Source organism: Macrotis lagotis, chromosome 7, assembly GCF_037893015.1.
Source record: "Macrotis lagotis isolate mMagLag1 chromosome 7, bilby.v1.9.chrom.fasta, whole genome shotgun sequence".
NCBI classification, from domain to species: Eukaryota; Metazoa; Chordata; class Mammalia; order Peramelemorphia; family Peramelidae; genus Macrotis; species Macrotis lagotis.
The window spans coordinates 10,746,392-10,772,486 of record NC_133664.1 but is presented as its reverse complement, the minus strand read 5'-3'; positions in this window follow the sequence as shown (position 1 = coordinate 10,772,486).

Sequence of the window (26,095 nt, the reverse complement as noted above, 5' to 3'; positions counted from 1 at the left end):
CAGGATCATAAATGTGGTTCCATCAGCATATATACCATTGTCCCATATAGAGCCTTCAGGGCATCACAAAGTATGTTGAATTGTTAGTGAATGCTTGGCAGAACTATAAATTTTATCTGCCTTCTTAATGAGCCAAGAATAATTCTGCATCTCTCCAAGCTTTGCTTGCACTTAACTTTTGTTGTTGTTAAATACTGCCTTCTTAGAGATGAATGACGTATCCTGCTGGTAAAGCCTGTAGAGTTCTCATTTTTCAGTTATTGGCTTCCAAATTTCACAATCATTTTCATCACCCCAACCTTGATGTTTGTAAGAGTACAGCCCTAGATGAGTAAATGCAGTTCTGTTCACCAAATTACTGAAAGCTGTCCACTCCTTTTTCTGTTGCATTGTTCCCCAAAATTTTCCCTCCAAGTTAACAAAAACCATTCACATATGGAAAGGCACTCTAATTCACTAACACTCAATATTCTGTGAGCCATCTTTTGCCTTGGGGTCACCATATTTGTTGAATGTGAATGTTTAATTTGGACAGGAAACATCTATGATCAGTCCAGCACTGTAGTATACTTTTGTCGTTGTCACATCCTATCTCTTCTCCTTACAATGATATAGTTTATTAAATGCCAACCATTGCTCTGAGGGTGAATTCGCAAAGATTTATTAGGTAAATCTAAGGCAGTGTCATTTATTAGAAGGTCATGAGACATGTCTTCGATAGTATGGGATCATTACTATTGTTTCTGACTCCATTCCTCCCAAGTATCTCCTTCCATACATGAGAGTCTGTGCCAACTCTGGCATTAAAGTTGAAGAGAATTATCAAACTCTCCTCTTTCAGCAGCCTGATGATGAGAGTCTTCAGGCCTCACAGTTTATCATGGTGGGTGCATATACATTGATGATGGTGGCATGATGCTTTCCTGCAAATGGCAATCACATTGCCATCAGTTTATCATTCACTTCTTTTGGTAACATAAAAACTTGTTGGCTACATGTTTTCATTGCAAAACCTATGTCAACTTCATGATATTCTCCTTCCCTTCAGCCACTCAGAAAAAAATACACACACACACACACACACACACACACACACACATACACACAAACAGCTTTGACTTCACTTGCTAACCTTTTTAATTCAGGACTACAATCTGGGTGTTATACCTGATGAGTTCTCTCATGCCAAGAGCTGCTTGTCTTTCAGGTCTATTGGATTTCCAATTGGCATAAGTGTGCCCCTCTTTCATGTACTATCGCTGAGTGTAATCATCTTTGCAGAAGTTTTTTGTCTATTTTTTCCTGTTTTTTTGATTATAAGATGAGATTGCAAAGACTGCTCAGACACCCCGGGAGCTGCCAAATATTCCTTCTGCATCCAGTGAGAAGACAATATTATGGCCTGGTCTGTGTCTGTGCAGGGTTGTGACTACAGCTCCCCAAATATTCACACCTGCTGTTTTATCCCTTCGTTAAAGATCCTAGTTTTAAAAGGTCAAGGTCTCTGAAAGCCTTCTCCAGTTATCCTGATCTACCTAAATCACTGCAGAGGAGAAAATAGGGCTAGAGAAACTGAACAGCACTCCCTCACTAAATCCAATCCACTTGCATGTCATGGCATCACATCCCTGATGTCATGATCCTCTCTGAGAATTAAGGTTAAGCAACAACAAAGTTCGTCACTTCCCTGTTGCCACAGGAACGTGAGATAGGTAAAAATGGTAAAATCCCTTGGGTGATGTAATTTGATGGGCCCATAACTGAATTTAAGTGAGGCAGAGTTGAATAAGTTGTGAGCATCACTCTCCAGAGTCATCCGTGACAAGACAAAAATCAAGATGACTAGTTATAGCTCAGGGTGACCTTGGCATCCTCAGTGTAAGATCAAACTCTAAATTCTTCCCAGAGCCTTCTTCATCAACCTTCAAGACCTTGGGTGCAAATTGTTCTCATATCAGCTGGGGCAATATTCAAATGCTTGGGCTAGATACCACTTAACAAAGGATTCCAGGCCCACTGGTTACCCTCATTTTAGTTTTACTTATTTGTCAAAATGGCTTACAAGGGTGTGACCACTGTGCCTGCTACAGATTCCTGGAGCAACAGGTGAAAGTTGAGTTAATCGGGTAGTTGCCAAAGGTGGAAAAGAGCTCTAAAAAGATTCAGCAGCCCTCACGTCACAGGTAAGTCTTCCTTGAACATACCCTATACTCCAATGTTTGAACTATTTCTAATGTAAGATATCTTACTTTTGTCTTTTTTTCCTTATTTTTCTTCCTTATCCTTTCTCACCTGAGGGAACTAGACAAGGCCCTGGAAAAAAACATCCAGTGAGAGGTGTAGAAGGAAAAGAATTTGAAGGCTTCCTTATATGCTTAGAAGTTTTCTGACCTTTATGAGTAAGTCACTCAACCTCTCCGCACCTCAGTCTCCTCTTCTACAAAATTGGAAAAATAAACTTACAGGATTTTTATAAGAATCAAATGAGGTAATAATATATGTGAAGTTCCACAGAACTGTTCATTTGTGTTATCAACCTTCTTTCTCTACCTTGTTCGATTTCTCTCCTTCACATTTCCCTGTTCTTCCTTTCCTTATTCTCTTTCATCTTCCTCTCCTACTTCTCGATTTTCCTCTCTGTGATTACATTTATATGGATTCTTTTTTTCTCTAACTTTAACATTTGATCTTCCCCCTTCTTAAAAGATAAAGCTGTGGAACAAATAGTATAACTCTTGCTAACGTTCTGTTGATTGACTTCTCCAGACTGAACGCACATGCTCTTAAATGACCTACATGTATTTGAAATCTTGGCAAGGGAGTTGGAATTCAGAGAACTTAAATTCAAACTGCAGGACTCTTGAGAACCCAAGGCCAACTCTACACAATCTTGGAACATTCAATGAAAAGTGGAGGAACTGTTTCGCAATCAATAATAATCCTAAACAATACCAGTTTTAATTTCTCTTCCTTGACCAGAAAAGGAAGTTCAGTACAATTCTCTTGACTTCAATCAAAGCAATTATAGCAAAATATAAGACTACACTGAATATAGTTGCTGCTATTCACTTCTGCATGTGAACACATGCACATGTATGGCTGTGTTGTACGGGAATTCATGAGGGAAGTCAAATAATCATCTACAGTCATTCACACATGGATGCATTTGGTTTCCTGGTTAGAAGATTGTACAGTTAGGATTTAGTTTGTGTGTTTTGTTTGTTTGTTTTGTTTCATGGATTTTGGGGGGGCTTTTTATACTTCCCATATGGCTTTAATACATTCTCTTATCTTTTAAATGTTTTTGGCTTCAATTCAGTTCAATTCAATAAATATATAAATTTATCAATTATATATGTGTGTATGTGTGTATGTATATAGACATATCTATATACATATATTTATATATTATATACATATCTATATATATTTATAAATATATATGTATATATACATATATATATATATATACACACACACACACACACACACACACATCTGAATTTCTCTGGTCAAAAACAGATCTTCCTTAATGAGAACCATAGTTCTTTTAGTTTCTCTCATTGCTAATTTATATGGTAGTAAAGAATACTGCCTTAAATTAGTTATAATCTTCATTTATATCATTGACAATTAAGTTAACTCATTAAAACTAATTGATTACAGAATGAATGCTACAGTGGGATAAATCTTTCCTGTCATGCAAAAGAAAAAAAAATTCAGCAGAGGAACCAAAGTGCTTAATTTAAGAAAACCTCAAGTAAGTTATAAGGAGAGAAGATATATATTTTTTCTTCTTCTCTGATTTATTCAGTCTGTAAAGGGACCACAACTTGATTTGTGAAATGTAATCAGAATATTGTGATTGTCTCTTTCATCTGGTGGTTTTAAACTCCTTCCAACTACCAGAGGCCATTTAATTCATAAGAACAAAACTCATACAAAGAGTTGTTCACTTCTCATTTTATAACAGCACCGCTACTGTCAGTCACAAGGTTAGAGTAAATGGTTTCCATGAAATTCCATTGAGATAAATAATGGGTTTAGGAATTGAGGAGGAATAATTTCAATTGCTATCCTCAACATTATGTATCTTTTCACTTGTCATTCTCTAGCTCATAGATAAAAAAGTAAAGAAGAAATCTGAGTAAAGGAAGCTTGAACCTATAGGAGTTATTTTACCAAAAAAAGTGAAATATGACAGTAGAATGATTAGTTGATTGATTGCTCTAGAGCTTGTTCTATTTTTTTTTGTAAAATCACCCAGACTCAGTTAATGCAAATCCCTCCAGGCTTCCCTGAATTCCCATCCCTCCTGGTTTCTAATGAAACAATAGTGTTCCATGACATATATATATATATATATATATATATATATATATATATATATATATGTGTGTGTGTGTGTGTGTGTGTGTGTGTGTGTGTGTGTGTGTGTGTGTAGATAGATAGATAGATAGATAGATAGATAGATAGATAGATAGATACTACAGTTTGCTAAGCCATTCCCCAATTGAGGGACATTCACTTAATTTTCAATATTTTTGCCACCACAAACAGGGCTGCTATGAATATTTTTGTACAAGTGATGTTTTTACCCTTTTAAATCATCTCTTCAGGTTATAGACCCAATAGTGATATTGCTGGGTCAAAGGGTATGCACATTTTTATTGCCCTTTGGGTATAATACAAAATTGATCTCCCAAAAGGTTGGATGAGTTCACAGCTCCACCAACAATGAATTAGTGTCCCAGATTTCCCACATCCCTTCTAATACTGATGATTATCCTTTCTGCTCATATTGGCCAGTCTGAGAGGTGTGAGGTGGTACCTCAGAGATGCTTTAATTTACATTTCTCTAATAAGTAATGATTTAGAGCAATTTTTCATATGACTATGGATTGCTTTGATTTCCTCAGCTGTAAATTACCTTTGCATATACATTGACCATTTGTCAACTGGGGAAATGACTTGGTTTTGTTTGAAAATTTGACTCAGTTCTCTGTATATTTTAGAAATGAGTCCTTTGTCAGAAATATTAGTTGTAAAACTTGTTTCCCAATTTAGTACATTTATTTTTATCTTGGTTACAGTGGTTTTGTCTGTGTAAAAGCTTTTTAATTTAATATAATCAAAATGCTCTAGTTTGTTTTTAATGATGTTCTCCATCTCTTCCTTGGTCAAAAATTGCTTCCCTTTTCATAGATCTGACAGGTAAACTGCTCCTTGGTCTTCTAGTTTTCTTGTAATATTGTCTTTTATGTCTAAATCCTGTATTCAGTTTGATCTTATCTTGGTATAGGGTATAAGGTGTTGGTTTAATCTAAATTTCTTCCATACTAACTTCCAATTTTCCCAAAAGTTGTTTTTATCAAAGAGAGAGTTTTTATCTTAATAGCTGAACTCTTTGGGTCTATCAAACAGCAGATTATGATAATCATTTCCTACTATTGCACCTAGTCAATTCCACTGATCCACGACTCTATTTCTTAGCAATACCAGACAGTTTGATGACTGATGCTTTATAATAAAATTTTAGATCTGATAAGGCTGAGCCACCTTCTTTTGCACTTTTTTCATTGAATCCCAGGAAATTCTTGACTTTTTATTTCTCCATATAAATTTACTTACAACTCTTTCTAACTCATTAAAGTAATTTTTTGGAATTTTGATTGGTAGGGCACTAAATAAGTAATTTAGTTTTGGTAGAATTGTAATTTTTATTATATTAGCTTTACCCATCCATGAGCAGTTGATATTTGCTCAGTTATTTAAATCTGATTTTATTTGTGGGAAAAGTGTTTTGTAATTGTTTTCAAAAAGTTGTTGAGTCTGCCTTGGCAGGTAGACTCCCAGATATTTTATATTGTCTGAGGTTACTTTGGTTTTTTTTTTTTAGGTTTTTGCAAGGCAATGGGGTTAAGTGGCTTGCCCAAAGCCACACAGCTAGGTAATTATTAAGTGTCTGAGACCAGATTTGAACCCAGGTACTCCCGACTCCAGGGCTGGTGCTCTATCCACTGTGCCACCTAGCTGCCCCCCTGAGGTTACTTTGAATGGGATTTTTCTTTCTAGCTCTTTTTGCTGTATCTTCTTAATCATATATAGAAATGTTGAGGATTTATGGGGGTTTATCTTATACTTGCTACTTTGCTAAAGTTCCTATTTCTTTATAGTAGGTTTTTAGATAATTTGTGGGGATTCTCTAGGTATACCATCATGTCATCTGCAAAGAGAGAGGGTTTTGTCTCTTCCTTCCCAATTCTAATTCCTTCCATTTCTTTTTCTTCTCTTATTGCTGAAACTAACATTTTTAATATGATATAGAATAGTAGTGGTGATAGTGGGCATACTTGCTTCACCCCTGATCTTACTGGGAATGCCTCTAGCCTATCCTAGTTGTATATAATGCTTGTTCATGGTTTCAGAAGATACTACCTATTATTCTGAGGAACAATCCATTTATTCCTACACTCTCTAGTGCTTTTAGTAGGAATGGGAGCTGTATTTTGTCAAAAGCTTTTTCAGCATCTATTGATATGATCACATGATTTCTGATAGTTTTGTTATTGATATAATTAATTATAGTAATATTTTCCTAATATTGAACCAACCCTGCATTCCTGGGATAAATCTTACTTGGTCATAGTGTATTGTACTAGTGATAACCTGTAATCATTTTGCACAGATTTTATTTAAGATGTTTTTATCTACATTCATCAGAGAGATAGGTCTATAATTTTCCCCCTGTTTTAACTCTTCCTAGTTTAGGTATCAGCACCATATTGGTGTCATAGGAAGAGTTAGGCAGAGTTCTGTCTTCACCTATTTTTCCAAAGAGTTTATATAGAATTGGAACCAATTGTTCCTTAAATGTTTGTAGAATTCACTTGTGAATCCATCTGACCCTGGAGATTTTGTCTTAGGGAGTTCAATAATGGCTTTTTGAATTTCTTTTTCTGAGATACAGATATTTAGGTTTGTAATTTCCTCTTCATTTAACCAGGGCAACTTATATTTTTAAAATATTTGTCCATTTCATTTAGATTATCAAATTCATCGGTATAGAGTTGGGCAAAATAATTCTGAATTATTACTTTAATTTCCTCCCCCTTGTTGGTGAGTTCACATTTTTCATTCATGATACTAGCAATTTGGTTTTCTTCTTTATTTTTTAAATCAAATTAGCCAGAGGTTTATCAATTTTATTGGTTTTTTCATAAAACCAGCACTTGGTTTTATCAATTCAATATTTTTCTTGCTTTTGATTTCATTAATTTCTCCTTTAATTTTTAGAATTTCTAATTTTGTATTTAAATGGGGGTTTTTAATTTGTTCATTCTCTAATTTTTTAGTTGAAAATTTAGTTCATTGATTTCTTCTTTCTCTAATTTATTCATTTAAATATATAATATATCCCCTGACAGCTGCCTTGAGTCTATCCCATACATTTTGGTATGTTTCATTATTGTCATTATCTAGGATGAAATAATTAATTCTATCTATAATTTGTTGCTAGATCCACTATTCTTTAAAATGAGGTTATTTAGTTTCCAATTAGTTCTGGGTCTGTATCTCACTGTCCCAAAATTACATATGATTTTTATTGTATTATGATCTGAGGAAAGATGTATTCACTATTTCTGCCTTTCTACAATTGATCATTAGGTTTTTATGTCCTAGTACATGGTCAATTTTTATGTAAGTGCCATGTCCTGCAGAAAAAAAGTATATTCCTTTCTATCCCCATTCAGTTTCTTCCATATATCTATCATATCTAGGTTTTCTAACAATCTATTTACCACTTTAACTTCCTTCTTGTTTATTTTATGGTTAGATTTATCTTACTCTGAGAGCAGGAGGTTGAGGTCTCCCACTAGTAGAGTTTTGCTGTCTATGTCTTCTGTAGCTCTTTCAACTCATCCTCTAAGAATTTGTATGCTATCCCATTGGGTGCATATATATTTAGTATTGAAATTACTTTATTGTCTATGGTACCTTTTGGGAGATATACTTCCTTCCTTATCTCTTTTAGCACTATCTATTTTTTGCTGCTGCTTTGTCTGAGATAAGGATTGCTACCTTTGCTTTTTTCACTTCAGCTGAAGCAAAATATATTTTGCTCCAACCTTTTACCTTTACTCTATATGTATCTCTCTGCTTCAAATGAATTTCTTGTAACTAGCATATTGTAGGATACTGGTTTCTTAATCCAGTCTGCTATTCACTTACCTTTTAAGGGAGAGTTCATCCCATTCACATTCAAAGTTATAATTACTAACTCTGTTACCCTCCATACTATCTTCCTTCTGTTTGTATTTTCCCCCCTTTTTCCCCTTTATACATATTCTCCAGTGTTTTGTTTCTGAATAGCGCCACCTTTAATGTATTTGCCTTTCTGTATCACCCCTCCCCTTTCTTTCCCCTTTCCCTTTTCCCCTTCTTCCCTTTCTTCTGTTAGTCCCCCATTTTCTCCTCTATCCCCCCCTCCCCTCCCCTTTTAATGCTTGAGAGGTAAGATAAGTTTCTTAACTTTGCTGAGTTAACTTTAAGCCAAGTCTGATGAGATGAACATTCAGATGGTTCTCATCTCCTCCTTTCTTTCCCTCAATTACAACAGGTCTTTTTTACCTCTACATGTAATGAAATCTACCCCGTTCAATCTCTTCCATCCTCCCATCTCCTTACTGTCCACCTTTTTAAGGAGTTATTGCTTTTAAATTATTCTATCCGAGTCACAGAAAAGTTATGAGTGTTAGTCACTTCTGGCTAAGTATATTCTCTCTAACAGAGTTACAATTCTCAAGTTATGAGACTCTTTCTCCCAAGTGGGTATATAGCCAGTTTCATCTTATTGGATAACAAGTTGTTGTTTTTTTTAGGTTTCTTTTGCAAGGCAAATGGGGTTAAGTGGCTTGCCCAAGGCCACACAGCTAGGTCATTATTAAGTGACTGAGACCGGATTTAAACGCAAGTACTCCCGACTCCAAGGCCAGTGCTTTATCCACTATGCCAGCTAGCCGCCCTCAGGTTTTTTTCTTTACCCTTTTTGTTTAAACCTTTTAATGTGTCTCTTGATCCTCCTGTTTGATGTCCAACTTTTCTGTTTTGTTCTGGTCTTTTCATCAGGAAATTTTGAAAGTCTCCCATTTCATTAAATGTCCATCTTTTCCCCTGGAGGAGACGGCTCAGCTTTACCAGATAATGGATTATTGGCTGCATTCCAAGCTCCCTTGCACTTTGGAATATCTTATTCCAGGACCTTCAATCTGTGAATGTTGATGTGACCAGGTCCTATGTAATCCTTTCTGTGGCTCCTTGGTATTTAAATTATTTCTTTCTGGCTACTTGCAGGGATTTTTTCTTTTATCTGAATTTGGCCACAACATTCCTTGGTGTTTTCATTTTTGGATCTCTTTCCAGAGGGGATTTATGTATTCTTTTAATTACTATTTTTCCCTCTGCTTCTGTGATATTAGGACAATTTTCCATCACTAATCTGTAATATTAATTCCAGGCGTTTTTTCTCTTCAATGTTTTCAGGAAGGCATTTAATTCTCAGGTTGTCCCTTCTTGATCTGTTCTCAAGGTCAATGGTTTTACTAATGAGGTATTTTACATTTTCTTCTATTTTTTTGGTCTTTTGGTTTTGTTTAATAGCATCTTGTTGTCTCATGAAGTCCTTGATTTCTGCTGATTCCATTCTTTTTTTAGAGAAGAAGAATTTTCTTCATTTATCTTTTTCAACTCTTTTTCCAGTTGGTCAATATATATTATTGAAGGAGTTTTCCATTTGTCCAAGTGTAGTTTTGAGAGAATCATTTTCTTTTTGCATTTGCCCAATTGAAGATCTGAGAGAGTTATTCTCACTTTGCTTTTGTCCAATTGTATTTTCCAATGAGTTGTTTTCTTGTTGCAAGGTGTTAATTTTCTCTTGAGTTTCTTTTCCCTATTTTTCAAATTGATTTTTAAACTCCTTCTTGATTTCTTCAAGGAAGTTTTTCTGGACTGGAGACCAATTTGTATTCTCCTCATAAGTGCTAAATTTCTCTGGGTTAGGATCTATTTCTTCTATGTATTTCTCCATGGACTCCCCTTTTTATGGCCTTTCTTCATATTTCTAGTATCGTGTGTTGGGGGGACTGGCTCTCAGAGGTTTGCTTTTGAAGATCCTAGAGGCTTTGTTCATTTGGCTTAGTAATTCCAAGGCCTGGCCAGTAGGGAGCACTGGTTGCTTTCTCTGGAGTGTTTGGGGGCTGAGTTGACTTCGAATATGTGCTGAGCCCTGGGCATGGAGTTAATCTTTCTTTCCCTTGAGTGAACTCTGTTGCCCATACCTGAGCCTGAGGGGGTGGGGGATCATTTATTGTTTGTTCTGGGCCAAAGTGCTCAGCTGAAAATATAGAGCTCAGGTCCCTGACCTAAGAGGTTGTTCTCCAGGTGGGCTCTGAAACGCTGTACTGGAATTAACCCTCCCATAGCACCTCTGCCCTGTGGCCAAAGACTCTACACCTAAGTTGGTTCTCATACCTGCCACTCACCAAAGTCTCTAAGGCTGAGGCTGGCCCTCTGGCTTTCCCCAACTGCTGTCCCTGCACTGACCCTCTGCTCTCATCTCTCAGTTCACCCACGGTCTGAGGCAGACTTTCTTGGTAGATGTTCTCCTAGCTTTTCTTCCTGAGTTTTGTCCTCTAGAGCTTGTTTTAGATACTCCTAAGATATTTTGGAATATTTTCTCATTATTATCTTTCTTTTGCAAATAGATATTTTTTGTTTCTGTGATATGCTTATTGACCCACCCATTATTATTGATTGTCCAATATAGAGTTACCATTACTAGTAGCTGAAACAACAAAGATTTTTTTTTATGTGAAGATAAATATTTCTAATAAAGGAATCATTTCTAAAATATATAGAGAATTAAGTCAAAAATTTTAAGAATATAAGTCATTCCCAAGTTAATAAATGATCAAAAGATATGAATAGACATTTCTCAGAAAAATCATCAATATTGCCATATTGTTCAATCTGATATTGTGAGGTAATGTCTCAGAGTTGTATTAATTTGCATTTCTCTAATCAATGATGATTAGAGCATTTTTTTATTTGTCCTATATAGCTTTAATTTCTTTTTTTTTAGTTTTTTTTTGCAAGGCAAACAAGGTTAAGTGGCTTGCCCAAGGCCACACAGATAGGTAATTATTAAGTGTCTGAGACCAGATTTGAACCCAGGTACTCCTGACTCCAGGGCTGGTGCTTTATCCACTACGCAACCTAGCCGCCCCTATAGCTTTCATTTCTTTATGCAATGACAAAGAATTGGAATAGAGGGTATGCCCAATAATTGGGAAATGACTGAACAAATTGTGATATATGAACATGATGGAGTACTATTTTTCTGAAAGAAATCATGAGAGCTGGACTTTAGAATAGCATGGAAAAACTTGAATGAACTGATTCTAAATGAAGTGAGCAGAACCAGAACACTGTACGTATTAACAGCAACAATGTTTGATAGACCTGTTCCTCTTAGCAGCACAATAATCAAAGACAATTCTAAAGGACTTATGATAGAGAAGGAAGTATGGAATCTGAATGCAGACCAAAGCATACTATTTCTAATTTTTAAAATTTAACTTTTATGCTATTTTGTTCTCATTTTTTCCTTGTTTGCTGTTTCTTCTTTTACACTATGATTAATATGAAAATGTTTAACATAATTATACATGTATAACTATATTACACTGCTATACATATATAACTTATATTAGATTACATTCACTCTAAGGCAGGGGGAGGGGAGGGAAGGGAGGGAGGGATAAAAATGTGAAACTCATAGCCTTCGAAAATAAAAGATTGTTGAAGACTATTTTTACATGTACTTGGGAAAACAAGTAAATAAATAAATTTCTAAAAAAATGATAAACCTATTAAGGGAAGAAGCTTCTAATAAACTACAAGGCTAAAGCAGTCACCTTTCATTTTGATGAACATGTTAGAAAATGGAGATTAAGTTACTTAATGGTTATTTTTCTCTAAAAGTTCTCTAAAGTACCAGCATATAAGTTTTTATTTTCCTTATTGTCTTCAGATCATATTGATATTTAAATATTCTAATAAGGGTTTGTATGTCCTTAAACCATATTAACTCAGAGAATGGGCAGCAAAGTGGCAGAGTAGAGTGCCAACCTGGAATCAGAAGATTCATCTTCCTTTCAAGCCTGGTTTTAGATATTGGGTAAATCATTTTACCCTGTTTAACTTTAGTTTCCTCATCTGCAAAAGAAGCTGGGAAAGGAAATGGTGAACAATTCTAGTACCTACCAAGAAAATCTCAAATGGAGTCATGAAGAGTTGAGCATGACTGAAACAACTGATCAACAACCCAGAAAATGTTGAGTCTAATAACATGTACCAGTCTAGGAAGGCAGATACAGACTTGTAATCTAAATAGGTATACAACAGAATTTGCTAAAGGGACATGGATTAATGCGGAAGGATTTTAAAGTCTAGATCGATAGGGGCTCATCAGTACTCCTGGAACTTCCATCTCAGGAATGCCCAGATGACAGGCATCTCTATTCTTGATGAATCTCTATTCTTGATGAATGGCATGCCAAGGATGTAGTTGGAAGCAGTTCAGCCTAAGTACATTGTAAAGAATTTATATCAATAAAACTGCCTAAGGGTTGATTTGCTTTCCATTACCTCTATGTTCCAGTAATTCTAAACAATGTCCATGATCAAATATTCTTCATCCCGCCTCAAAAAAAGTTTGCTCTTCAAAGTTCTAAACAATTCCTATAATAAATTAAGTTTTAATATTATTATTGATAATAACAGAAGCTTCAAAGTAGCATATTCTGTCACTTCTCTTTCACCAAACATGATTCTCCCTAGAGGTTGATTCAAAAAATCCAACAGAAAGGAACTTGGCTACATGTTTTAGTTTAAAGAATATGTTTGTAACTAATCCAGAATCATCTGAACTTATTTCAAGAACACTTTCTGACTCCCTCACTGACAATCCTATACATTTCTGCCTTTCAATAGTAGATCAAAAATAAAGATAGCACAATGATTGCAAACACAGAGAAATGAAACCTGAAGACTGAGATTCTATCATTATGGGTGGGCCCTGAGAGTTTTCATTTATACTTGAAAGGCTGAAGCCGGGTGAATGGTGATAGGTGATATCATTGTTTAGTTACCACAAATTTTAGTTCATTCATGAACTATTTTACTAAATTTGCATAATATTTTCAAAAGTAAATTTATTTTTGTTAAATTGTTTTTAAACAATAATTATACCTTTTACAAACATTTCAATTTTATTCAAATTCCCTTACAAAGTGGGATTTACATTCATCTCTTTTCTGATTTCCTATCTGTTGTTTCATGCAAAAAAATTTTCTAAATTGAAATTATCAAAAAATATTCCAGTTCCTTATGAGCAAATATAAATTGACAAATTTGACTATACTGTCTATCAAGCATGAATGTGTGAAGAACGATTTTCATGAAGTCATTTATAATTTTGCAAAAGTTAAGGCTCAAAAATTATGTTATTCAATACTTTGCAAATAAATACATATCTTTTTTTTCTTTTCAAAAATATATTCATGTAATATAAAAACATGAATCCTTATAGATCCATCCCTGAATTGTATTCCAGTCATTCTCCTTGCTTTTTCCCTTGGAGGTTTTCCTTTTGATAGTAGGAAATCAAGGTTCAATATTCCTTTGGGCTTGACTTGGGACAGAGTTTATTTAAAAGACTCTAACCAATTCAAGCAACAGTGCATTATAGTTTCTATAATGTAAAATTTTGAACAGTCAGTTACTGTTCTCTCTGCCCTTTGATGGTGCCCAAACTAAACAGTCCCCTGTCCATTACAAAAGACCACTGTAAAGCACCTTATTATGCATCATTTGAAGAGGGTGGAAGAACACAAATCCAGGAATCCTTTGGAATTTCAAACTTTATAAATAGCCTTGCAATGAATGACAGCTTAAGCCTTGCTAGGCAAAAGGCATGGCAGAGACAATAAATTACTGGAACCAAGTTGGTTTTTCCATATTATTATAACCCTTGAGCATCACAGGGACAATTTCCCCCACTATATATTTCTATAGGGAAGTCCAAAGGCAATATTTGGAGTGATTTCCCATGAGCTCTTGTGATGATCTGCATTATTAAAATCTATTATTTCCATCGTGGCAGCCGCGTTGGCCAGCAATAAGGCAACGTTGGAGGGTCCCGAGAGGTTGCTCTGCTTCTCAATGCGGAGGAGCCAATCTTTCTTCTTTATGCCCATTGTCCAATCGAACTGGAAAGAGTTACAAAAGGCTAATCTTCTCTTATTTAGCGAAAATTAACACAAAAAAAGAAACACAATTCTGAAAGTGATCGTTGAACAAACTAAGAACTTTTAAGCAATACCAGTTCTATTACCCCTGAGTTTTCCAGATTATAATGATGGAAACACCACGTTCAAGGTAGATAGAAAAATCACTCCGACAGGGGAATGCTCCGCATGCTAATCTTGTCTAAACACGTGTAAAATCCACGGACTGAAATGCCTGTCTCCAAAACCATCTCATGACAAGAAGCAACACGCCTGGGATCTGACTTCAGGCCCGTTTTCGCTTCCCTGATGGAGAGCCTCCATTTGGCACGAAGGAAGCAGGTGAGGGCTGCCTCGGTGGACCGGGGTTGGCTCCACTGGTGGGTGGGCGGCAGCTTCATGGCCTAAAGAAGAGCTCGGGAAAGGGGCAGAGCAGCTGTTGTGCCGGCAGGCTCCGAGGCGAGGCCAAGCCTCCGTGGTCTCCTGGGTCTGGGCCTCCCTCCACCACCAGTCCTCTGGGCAGGGGGCAACGCTCCGGAGCGCTCATCCCGGCTGGTCCCCCCACTTCTCAGACAAGACCAAACAGCTCGGGTCCACCCTCCACTCCACCCCTGATGGGCCAAAGGAAGAAAGAGTCCCCCCGCTTTCCCTGTTTTCCAGCACGCACAGCCGCCACCCACCGCGCCAGAGCCTGGAGATCTCTGGACAGAGGGCAGGGAGGCACTTGTCCGGGACGGGGGCTGGACCTGTTAGAACTCTCAACCTTCAGACGGACCAGGGAGCTGGGGCCCGCTGGGGGCGCCCACCGGGATGGCCGGCCGGACTCGAACTCGACCCACCCTGCCGACCCCAGGTCTGGCGCTCTGTCCGCTGGGCAGAGTCCCCGCCCCGGGAGAGAGAGGCTTCCTGCGCCGGACACTCGGCTCGAGGTCTGCGGGGTGGGGGGCAGGGCCCCGGATCCCAGCTCCGGGACCACAGGGGGGGTCCAGCAGCCCTGTCTCCGCAGCAGCTCCCACGGCCCTCCAATGGGGTGACGGCTCTTGGGTCGCCCACCTGCCGGACGTGTGGAAGGGTCCAAGGGGGTAATGGAGGCAAGATGGACCCTCAGACTCCCACGTGGCTGTTTACTCGATCTGCCGAGTGCTGGAGACGCGAGACCCTCGGTCTGTCATCAGCTCTGGGGCCAGGGAGGCCTCTTGCAGTGCTCGGGCCTGGTTTGGAGGCAGTGAGATGGGGAGGAGAGTGACCCGGACCTCACAGGCCGCAGCCTCGGCTCCCTCCAGTGGGGTGTCCGTGGCGTCACCCCTCTTACGGTGGCCTGCTGAGGCAGAGCTGGGGGGCAGGGGGCAGTCACCTGATGCAGGTGGTCATGGGGGGAACCTTCTGGTCCAACACCCTTAAATAGGAGAAAAGGGGGGCCCTGAGAGTGGCCTCCCCAGACTGGGTCTCTGGGCCCAGGGAGGCAGCGCCCCCCCCCACTCCCCCAGCAGCCCCCAGTGTCCCTGGAATGGCCCTGACTCTGAACCTTCTGAGCTAGGCTCCCGGCTGCCCCACGGTGGCCAGCCCGGGTGCATCGAGGGCGCCCGTGGCTCTGAGCCTGGCAGTGGACTGCAGTCCACCAGCAGCCAGAGGCTGCGGCCTGAGCTCCAGAGCGGGCCCAGCGGGCCATCTTGGAGAGGAGTGAGTGGAAGCCAGAGAGTCCGAAGACCCACAGCTCCGGGCTCTGCTCGAGGCAGTGCTCTCGGAGAGGTGGGACTGGGAAAGCATGGGTGGAAATAAAACAAAATCTTATTTAAAAGGTTATAAAACATAGGAAGGGCGAGAGAGAGAGAGAGAGAGAGAGAGAGAGAGAGAGAGAGAGAGAGAGAGAGAGAGAGAGAGAACAGCCTAGCAGCCCTGGCTGGGCCACAGGTTGGTAGAGAAGACTGTGGCCGGTGTGAGCAGTCCAGTTCAGGTTTGAAGTCTTGACTCTCATCCAGAGGGTGAAAGGTGAACTCCTTCCCCTCTACCGGACGGGCATTAGGTAGAGGACTCAGGCCGAGGACATCAGGACACACGTTTTACATGAAAATGAATCAATGTGCTTTAAGGACGGGAGGGACCACCCAAGACTACACTTGTGTCTCTTCAGTTCCCATCTGCACCCACATTCCTTCTGTTAGATTCAAATGCTCTTCATCTGCGGCCATCCAGACTGAGCTAGATGGACAGGAGGGGGAGCAGGCCCGACAGGGGCCAGCACCCCCCAGAAGGTCACGGTACCTTAAGGAGAGCTTCGGGAGATGGGGGGGGAGGTCTTCTCCTTGGGACGCCCAGCTACTGTTCTTGAATGGACAGAATGATCAGTATTTAAGAGACTTCTCCTTCAGTTTCTTCTCTGGAGCAAGGGCAAAATCGACCAGAGAAAAGGCCAGTCTGCCTCAACCCGGAACCCGGGTCAATGAGGACATTTTTCTTCATCTTTCCTTCCTTCCTTCCTTCCTTCCTTCCTTCCTTCCTTCCTTCCTTCCTTCCTTCCTTCCTTCCTTCCTTCCTTCCTTCTTTCCTTCCTTCCTTCCTTCCTTCCTTCCTTCCTTCCTTCCTTCCTTCCTTCCTTCCTTCCTTCCTTCCTTCCTTCCTTCCTTCCTTCCTGACTTCAGACACTTACAAGCTGTTTGACCCTCAGTGAATCATTTAATAACATTTGATGCAGTTTCCTCATCAGTAAAATGAGTTGGAAGAGAAAATGTCAAACCATTATAGTATCTTTACCAAGAAAACTCCCCAAGAGGTCAAAAACAGCCAAATACAACTAAACAATACCAAAAATAGAAAGATAAACGTACTAATGCACTCAGGGAGATGTGAATTATCACCACCTTTATAAGACAACAATCTTTAAGTATCTGAATTAACTAGTCCAGCTAGTTCTGCGCTTTGACCCAAACATTCTCACATCTAAACCTATACCACAAGTAGTTTAATAACAAAAGTAAAACTCCACAAATTAAATATATATATTTTATTTAATTTTTACACAATTTTTACATGTATATTTATTTACTTCTCCATTTATATAAATATATTTATTTATAGATACATACATGAGAGAGAGCAGCACTTTTTTGTAGTAGCAAATAACTAGAAATAGTAGATGCTTGTCAACTCAAGACTGGCTAACAATTTATGATAAAGAAAATAATAGAATATTCCCATTCTGAATTAAATGAAAAATATGCTATAGAGAATAATTAAAACACTTACATAAACTGATAGAGTAGTAAGCCCAGAAAACAATACATATAGTCAAGATGACAATAAAAATGGAAAGAATAAGAACTGCAAAACAATGGAATGAAATTTTGCAAAATTGTAAAGAATAAACTCAATCTCAACGAATGGATATGAGAAGATACCCCTTTCTTCTTCATGTTTGATTGCATAGTTGATGTGACCATGGTTGTGGAAACTCATAGGTAAATTTTTTTAACATGTCAATTTTGCTGAGTAATTTCCCCTTGAAAAATTCTGCATTGTAAGGGATGGCTCTCTGGATGGGAAAGAGATAAAAGGGAAGCTCTACATGATAATTCAATTCAATTTCTTTTTTCTTTTTTTCTTTTTCTTTTTTTAGTTTTTGCAAGGCAATGGGTTATAAGTGGCTTGCCCAAGGCCACACAGCTACATAATAAGTGTCTGAGACCACATTTGAACTCAGGTACTCCTGATTCTAGAGCTGGTGCTCTATCCACTGCACCACCTGGCCACCCTCTCAATTCAATTTCAATAAATATTTATTAAGCACCAACAAATGTGCCAGACTCCAGGGACTAGAAGACAAAGGAACTTAATCCAAAGAATAGTCAAGACACAAAGAGAAGGTGAAGTGTATGGGGTAGCCCAAATTGGGTCATGATGTTGCCTAGAGTGGATACCAAGTAGAGTTGCTGATAGAAAATATAGAAGAGACTTAAAGCTGTTTTCGTGTCTTTTTAAGAGCCCATTATAGGATGCTAAGAAAGTTTTTGACTTGGAATTCAGAGAGCCCCTTTTAATTTTTTTTTTCCAAATACAAAATGGGTGTCATAATAGCTGCCATATCCATAGCACCTGAATGTTTGCAAGCAGGACTTGATGTGCACTACCTCTATGTGAGGAAGAGCCAGAGAAGAACTTGCCTGCCATTGTACCACCAAACTTCTATACTAATAGCATGCACTTCTATGGTTATGATGAGGCTCAAAGGAGATCAAGAAGTTAAACAGATTTGCAAAATGCAAAGCCCTTTCTATCCGTGGGTTATGATTATTGTTTAAAAATATGGAAGTGAAGGCAGAAAGGTGAGTTGCCTGAGCCCCATAAAGCTCGGGAGCCAAGGCCTCTGGCTCCAGACTCCGGCCTCTTCTCTTTCATGCTCAGCAAAAAGAGAAAAGCGGTTTTGTTTGGGTAAGAGACAACCCTGAAAGGGAATTCCAGCTAAATGAATTAGAAGCTGCTGAAACTCTGAAGGAATAATCCTTCTTTTACATTTGCTCCATCGAGGTCCACATGAAGGGCCTTCGCAGGGCCTTGAAAGTTCATTATTTTCTGCACTATATCTAAAATACATTTCCATCCCTCCCCCTAGTCCCAACCTCAGCCTATTTTTTAGGCTCAGCATTTCGATTTTGACGTTAGAAAAATATACAAGGCCAATCTCTAAGACTTTGATTAAATGTTGATACAGCTGATTTGCAGCCAGCCCGAGCCGGGGCCATACACCAAGTCTAAAACGCATTCGGTAATTACAATGTCAGAGGCATGTATACATTCTGTGCTCTGTTTCATTGTCTGGCATGCAAATACAGCTTGGGTTTCCTTTGCGCTTTTTCCAAAGTATAAAGAAAGCTAACCAGAGAGTTCTGTTTCGTTTACACAAAAGAACAAGGTTCAATCATGTTTGATAAGTTGCAAATTACGGGTAATACCGCAGTGTTGTTACAGCTGCTAAGAATGGGCCGGAGGATGGACAGAATGTGGCAGAGGCAGGAATCAAAAGAAAGCCCTCTAAACAAGGCAGAGTGCTAGTGGACGGCCCTGCTAACTTTAGCCCTGGGCTGGGGTCCGAGGGCAGCTCAATGGGGCCCCAGGGAGCCGGGGAGCAGGGCTGCCACGTCCCTCGCCCGGCCGCCTGGGGCTTCTGTGGCCAGGCCATGATTCCGTGCAGACTAAGTGGCCTCTTCTCCGTGGCAAGCAAACACAACATTTACAAATCCAACTCCTCGCAGCTCTGTAATTTGAGGCCTGACGCACAAGGGAGAAAGAAAATGAAGGAAGGATGGGGGAAGCCCATCCAGAGAAAATAGGGAAAGATCCCAGCTTCCTCCAGCCAAACAGAAACTCTGTTTCCAAGATGCAAAACCATGTGGCAACCTCTGAAAAAAATAAGAGCAGAAAGAGAAAGAGACCTAGAGCTTCCTGGGTATGGGAGTCACTGGTAGGAGCCACGCCACTGGGCTCAGTCAAATAGGAAGTGCTGAGATCCTTGCTGTGATCCAGTTTCTACTTCCATGACCTTCTGCAAGTCACCTTCCTTCATGAGCCTGAGCTTCTGGTTTAAAAGAGGAGAGATTGAGATTCTAACTTTTACAACTCAAAATCTCTCTACTCTATAATTTCAACTTTGATCATGTCAGCAGAAAAGAATGGAAATGAAAACAGAAGAAATAAGAAAAATGTTAAAAAGGGGTGATATAAAAAGGAAGGAGTAAGAAAGAAAAGAGGAAAGGAAGAAAGAAGGAAGAAAAAATAAAAATAAAGGAATAGAAGAAATAAATGAAGGAAGGAAGGGAGAGAAAGAAAAGGAAAAATAAAAATAAAAGGATTACAAGAAGGAATGATTAATGGAAGGAAGGCAGACAGAAAGACAGACAGAAAGAGAAAAAGAAAGAGGAAGGAAGGAAGAGAAAGAAAGAAAGAAAGAAAGAAAGAAAGAAAGAAAGAAAGAAAGAAAGAAAGAAAGGAAAGAAGGAAGGGAGAAAAGAAGGAATGAAGAAGAAAAATGATGGAATAACAAAGAAATATAGGAAAGAAGGAAGACCAAAAGAAAAAGGAAGAAAGAAGTATGTCAAATTTCTAAGCTACACTGATTGATTTTGATGATTTTTTTTCTTTTCTTCCTTTTTTATATAATTAGGTTTCTTAAAAAAAAAAAAACTTTGTTTTTGGTGCAGTTCTCTGCAGCGAGGTGAGGAGAGCAAAAGAGATAAAGGGGAAATCTTGACCATATCAAAAAAAAAAATAAAATATGAGTAAAATTTTTTTTCAAAAGTTACATTGGTTTAGCAAAACAGGAACTAATCATCCCCAATCCATGGATTTCCCTCAGAGGCCTGAATTTGGAGAGGTTTCCCTAGGGAACTGTGATTCTTGTTTTTAATTACATTTCCAAATTCTCCTAGCAGTAAGGAAAGGGGTTTCCCCATCTTAGAGTCAAGAAAAGCACAGAGTCCAATTTCCCCTGAGAATTCATAGCCAATATTCAGGGAGAAAAATGATGAGAGAGTCCTAGAGATAAAGCTATCTGTCCAACTGCCTTATAAGCCAAGCGTATGTCACTGTCAAATGAAAGAGGAAACTATGCTCCCGCCATCTTTTATTTTCTATTCTATTGTGCTATGAAAATTCTTGTTTTATTTCTTAAGTTCATAATAAAAGAAAAAATTAAAATAAAACAAAGTGAAAAGAGGTAGATTAAAGAAGAACAGTAGCTTCCCAAATCACTGGGATCAAGTGTCTGTTGGATTTGAATATTCTTAACCAAGGCCAAGCTGGTTGCATGTGTATTCATGCTTAATATACTATATAAGTATCATGTATCTAGATTTAAATGACCCAATCACTTATCCAGATATCTTCATATATACCTTAAAATTATAAATATTACATTATCAGATTATATAATATCTTCTAAGATATGTGGAGAGACAGAGGACAGAGTATAATTTTTTTGATTGAGGTCATATGAACTATGACAATAAACAGACACAATATGCTCATTTTCAGTATGTAGCATTTGCTTCTCTACTGGACATCTGGGTTAGGTCTAATTACTTCAATTTCATAGGATCACCGTATCAAAGGACTTGGGATGCTGGGGGTGTCATAGTGCACAGAGAACTGAGCTTAGAGTCAGAAGGACTCATCTTCTAAGTTCAAATCTGGCCTCAGACACTTACTAGCTGTGTGACCCTCAGCGAGTCACTTAACTGCGTTTGCCTCAGCTTTCTCAATCTATAAAATGAGACGGAGAAGAAAGTGGCAAATCGCTCCAGTATCTTTGCCAAGAAAAGCCCAAGTGAAACCACAAAGAGTCAGATATGACCAAATAACAAAAATCAAAGGACTTATCCAAGGTCACACAAAGAATCCATTTCAGAACTGGCATATAAATCCAGATCTTCTTTTTTAATTAAGTTCCAAAAATCTTATTTATAGGTCCTTTAGCATAATGAACAAGGAAATTTGAGTCCTAAGACTTCAATTCAAATCTTGCCTCTAAAGCCACTTGGCTGAGTGACACAGGGAGAGTCTCCTACTTCTCCAAGACCAACTTGCAAAGTGGGTGCTGATCTACAACTGGAAATGACAGTTCCTCCTACTAATAAAAATCATGTCTTTAGCTTCATCCTGTTCAAGCATTCCCTCCAACATTTGCACACATTTTGTCTTGTCCCAGCATCCTGTTTCTGCCCTCTATCATTCACATTAGTATTGCTGTTGTTGGGTTATTGTCTTATAGACATCTGAGTGTGTCCCAAGCCAGATTAAAATTAAATTGGGAAATATTTAACAATCAATGAATATGCAATAAAACAGACCATTACATACTTATAATTAAGGCACTATGGAAGTCACAAAGATCATTATATATGATTAATAGTACCTGTTTCTCTCTCAGTGTGATGCCACTAGTAGTATTGGATTTGTGTTTATACTGCTTTGGGGATCACCTAATAGATGTCTAAGTCCATGGATGTCCTTAACTTGTCTAAAGTTCAATGACCATCAGCCTATCAGTTTTAGTTATGGCTGTTTTTATATTAGCATGGATAGTTAAGAGATAGCTTGCTCACTATTGAATAGGGAAATATAGATTCAAGTCCTGACCTGAGCCATTCTAATTATATGGCCATGGGCTAGTCACATGCCTTGCTCTAGGCTCTTCAACATAATATATTTCAGTGAAGGTGTCATCTGGCATTTGTTTTTATTTATTAGGATTGTTAGAACAAAAAATCCAATATAGTCCCTATCACTATTGAAGGATTTAGTAGGAGGGAGAGGTGAGAGATAAGTAACAGCGTATGGGCATACCTTGAAAATATTGTAGATTCATTTCCAGACCATCACAATAAAGTGAATAATACAATAAAGTGAGTCACATGATTTTTTGTTTTACAATTATATTTAATGCTATCAGTTTATTAAATGTGCAATATGTCTAAAAAAGTATATACCTTAATTAAAGATACTTCATTGCCAAAATAAAAATTCTGACCATCAGTAAGTCTTAATGCTTTTGCTGGTGGAAGGTCTTGCCTCACTGTCAATGAATGATGATTACTCAGAGTGATAGGTGCTAAAGGTTGAGGTGGCTGTGGCAATTTCTAAAAATAAGGCAATAATGAAGTTTGTTGCATCAATTAACTCTTCCTTTTATGAAAGATTTCTCTGTAACATGTGATGCTATATGATAGTACTTTAAACACAGTAGCACTTCTTTCAAAATTGGAGTCATTTCTTTTAAACCTTGCCACGGCTTTATCAACTTTTCTTATATCAAATATTCTTAAATATTTTTGCGTCTTGAGAAAAAGTCCAAAGAGAGGGAGAAATCTTGAGGAATGACTGGTCAGTAGAATGGTCAGAACACACATTCTTTGATTAAGTTCACTGTCTTATTTGTGCTACGCCAAAGCAATGACAACAATAAATCAAAGATCATCAATCACTATAACAAATATAATAATGATGAAAAAGTTTGAAATATTACTAGAAATACCAAAATGTGACACTTAAGCATGATGTGATTACATATGATCAGAAAGAAATGGCCAATGGACTTGCTTGGTGCTAGGTTGCCACAAAACTTGAATTGATTAAAAACAATTCAATATCGGGAAATGAAATAAATTCTAACAAGGTATGACGGTATTCATTTTGTTCTCAGATGGGATGAAATAAAGAGAGGAAATAAAAAGGAGAGAATGGGAAAGCTCATTCAAGTTAAAAATAGCATTTCTAGAAATTTCTACCATTTCTAGAAATGCTACCATCCCAGACTAAGTGGTCCAGACTGAATAGATAATCAGATGGACTATGAAATACAATGAAATGAAAAACAAAAAGAAAAAATAAGAATATTAAATTCTTGACCCAGGTCAAGGGTCCCATTTTTAATAAACTCGGGGTTCAATATTCTAATGTTTCAGTCCCAAGACAGGGACTGTTGCTTGGAATCTAGGTCACTACCTGTCTTCTCTGGCTCAGAATTAGTAATTGGTAAAGAAGTGGTGAGAAATGAATTAACCTGTGCAAAGAGGGGGCCAGCAAAAGCAGCCAGACTTTTGCTACTCCAGTTTGGTAGCAAAGATGAACCAGCAGGCCCAACCAGTTCTTACAGGGTAAAATGAATACTTCTGTTGATCATAGGGAACCTTGGCTATTCAAAAGGAGAAACAGGTTGAAATTGTCTTTCTCCTCCTCACCTGAGGAAGCTTACCTTGAGGTGTCCTCAAACTAGACTGACTGACTAGCAATTTTACTCTCTCACTGAAAAAAAAGAATTCATAAAACTTGGCATGTCATATAGAATGTAACTTGAGCATTTGCTCAGATTAACACTGTAGGGCCCACCACTAACCCCACAAAAACACCCCACCCAGTAGCCACAGAGAATTCTAGGTTTTCTTTTCCTATCGTTGTACCCATGACTGGGTCCAAACCACATGATCTTAACAAGGATATTTGGATCTTGATGTATGCACTCCAAGAGGAATCCCAATGGTGTGATGGTTACCAAAGTTGAGAGTCAAAATAGGAAAGATTGGGTGATGAGTGAGTCACTTTGAGGAACACACAAACAAAATATGAATCAAGCATATAATTTGCTGATGCACTCTTACACCCACTCACAACAGGAATCTCCCGTTAGGTCCAGTATCTAAATGTATTCCCATTCACATTCACTTGGAGTCCAAAGATATTGAAATTCATAGGTTTTCAGATCTGAAAATTCATTTTCAAACAAAATTAAAGTAAAAAAAATCAGAATATATCTTTTGACAGGAAAAAGAATTGAATTTGTATTTTTCTGATAGAGTCTCCTCTCCCAGTTCAGGTCTATAACTTCTCTGCCATGTGTTATCTTAAGGTGTTGCCTAAAGTACTGAGACCATAAGGGACTTGCTCAAGGCCACACAATGGGTCAGGTTGGACTTGAAATCAAGTCTCTCGGACTAGATCTCTTAATCATGATTCTCTAGGTCTCCTATCCCTGGCTAAATCATGAAAATAGCTAAGATTCAAGGGACTATGGGAAGATAGGTACAATAATCTTCAAGCTGGAAATTTATTCAATCGTTCTATAAAAGTATGAAAGTCTGTAACAAAAGTCATTAAACTATTTCTAGGCTTTGGCACAGCCATTAGTGGACCCACCAGTAGACATGCTGACTCAAGGGATCCCAGAATCATTGATTTTCAGGGCAGACAAGGACCTCACCGAGCATGTAGTTCAACCAATATGTGAAAAGGAATTTCTCCCTTTGATACAATTTACTTGAGATGCTGGCATATGGGAGTGACATAATTAGACCTTTACATTTACAAAATTTCTTTAAATCCCAGTTTAAAGTACAATTTAGACTTGTAGGTTCAAAACAAACAAACAAACAAAACGCATTAAGCAAAAGCTAATAAATTCTGACCATAGCTACTTGCTTCTTATGACTCCAAATCTATTCCACTCTCCATGGCTCCAATTTATGTGCCAAAGTCAAAGGCTAAAGATTAAGGTAGAGTCAAAGAGACTGTAGACCAAAAAAAGTGGCTGGATATACTTTACAAAGTGAATAGTGTAGAGAATAAAAGCTCTGAGGACAGAGCTTTGGAGGAATATTTACACTTAGATGGTAGAGAGAACTTGTGAAGGAGATCAAGAATGAACAGTTTGAGAAGTAGATCCAAGACAGTGAAATACCGCGGACTCCTGCGGACAAAAGAGAATGAAGGAGGAGATCATATTCAGGAATGAAATCAGATAGTATAAAATTTATATATAATTAAGAGCAATAAGGGCTTATAAAGGACCAATGGATTGGGCAGTAAAACATGATTTGTAGCTTGGGGCTCGAGGTAGGTGTGACCAGTAAGTAGTAGAGTGAGAGGGGTATTGATCAAAGGCAAAATGTAAAGAGATTGTGCAACAAGAGGGTCATTAGGAAGTACAAGTAGTAAGAGAACTCTCACTTTTGTCCAGACTCAGCTCAAATGCCAACTCCTAGATAATGACCTAGTTATTAATGTTTCCTTCTTCTTAAAATGACCTGGAATAATCTTCTATTTCATTTATCTGAGTTCATATTGGGTCCCAACAGTAGCATGGAAGTTTCAGGAGACCCAGGCACCCAACAAAGTGCCTATTGCCTTGTATATGAATAATCAATATTTGTGAAATGAAATTACTTTGTAAAAGTTTGACACTGAAAATCAAGCTGGGACATTAA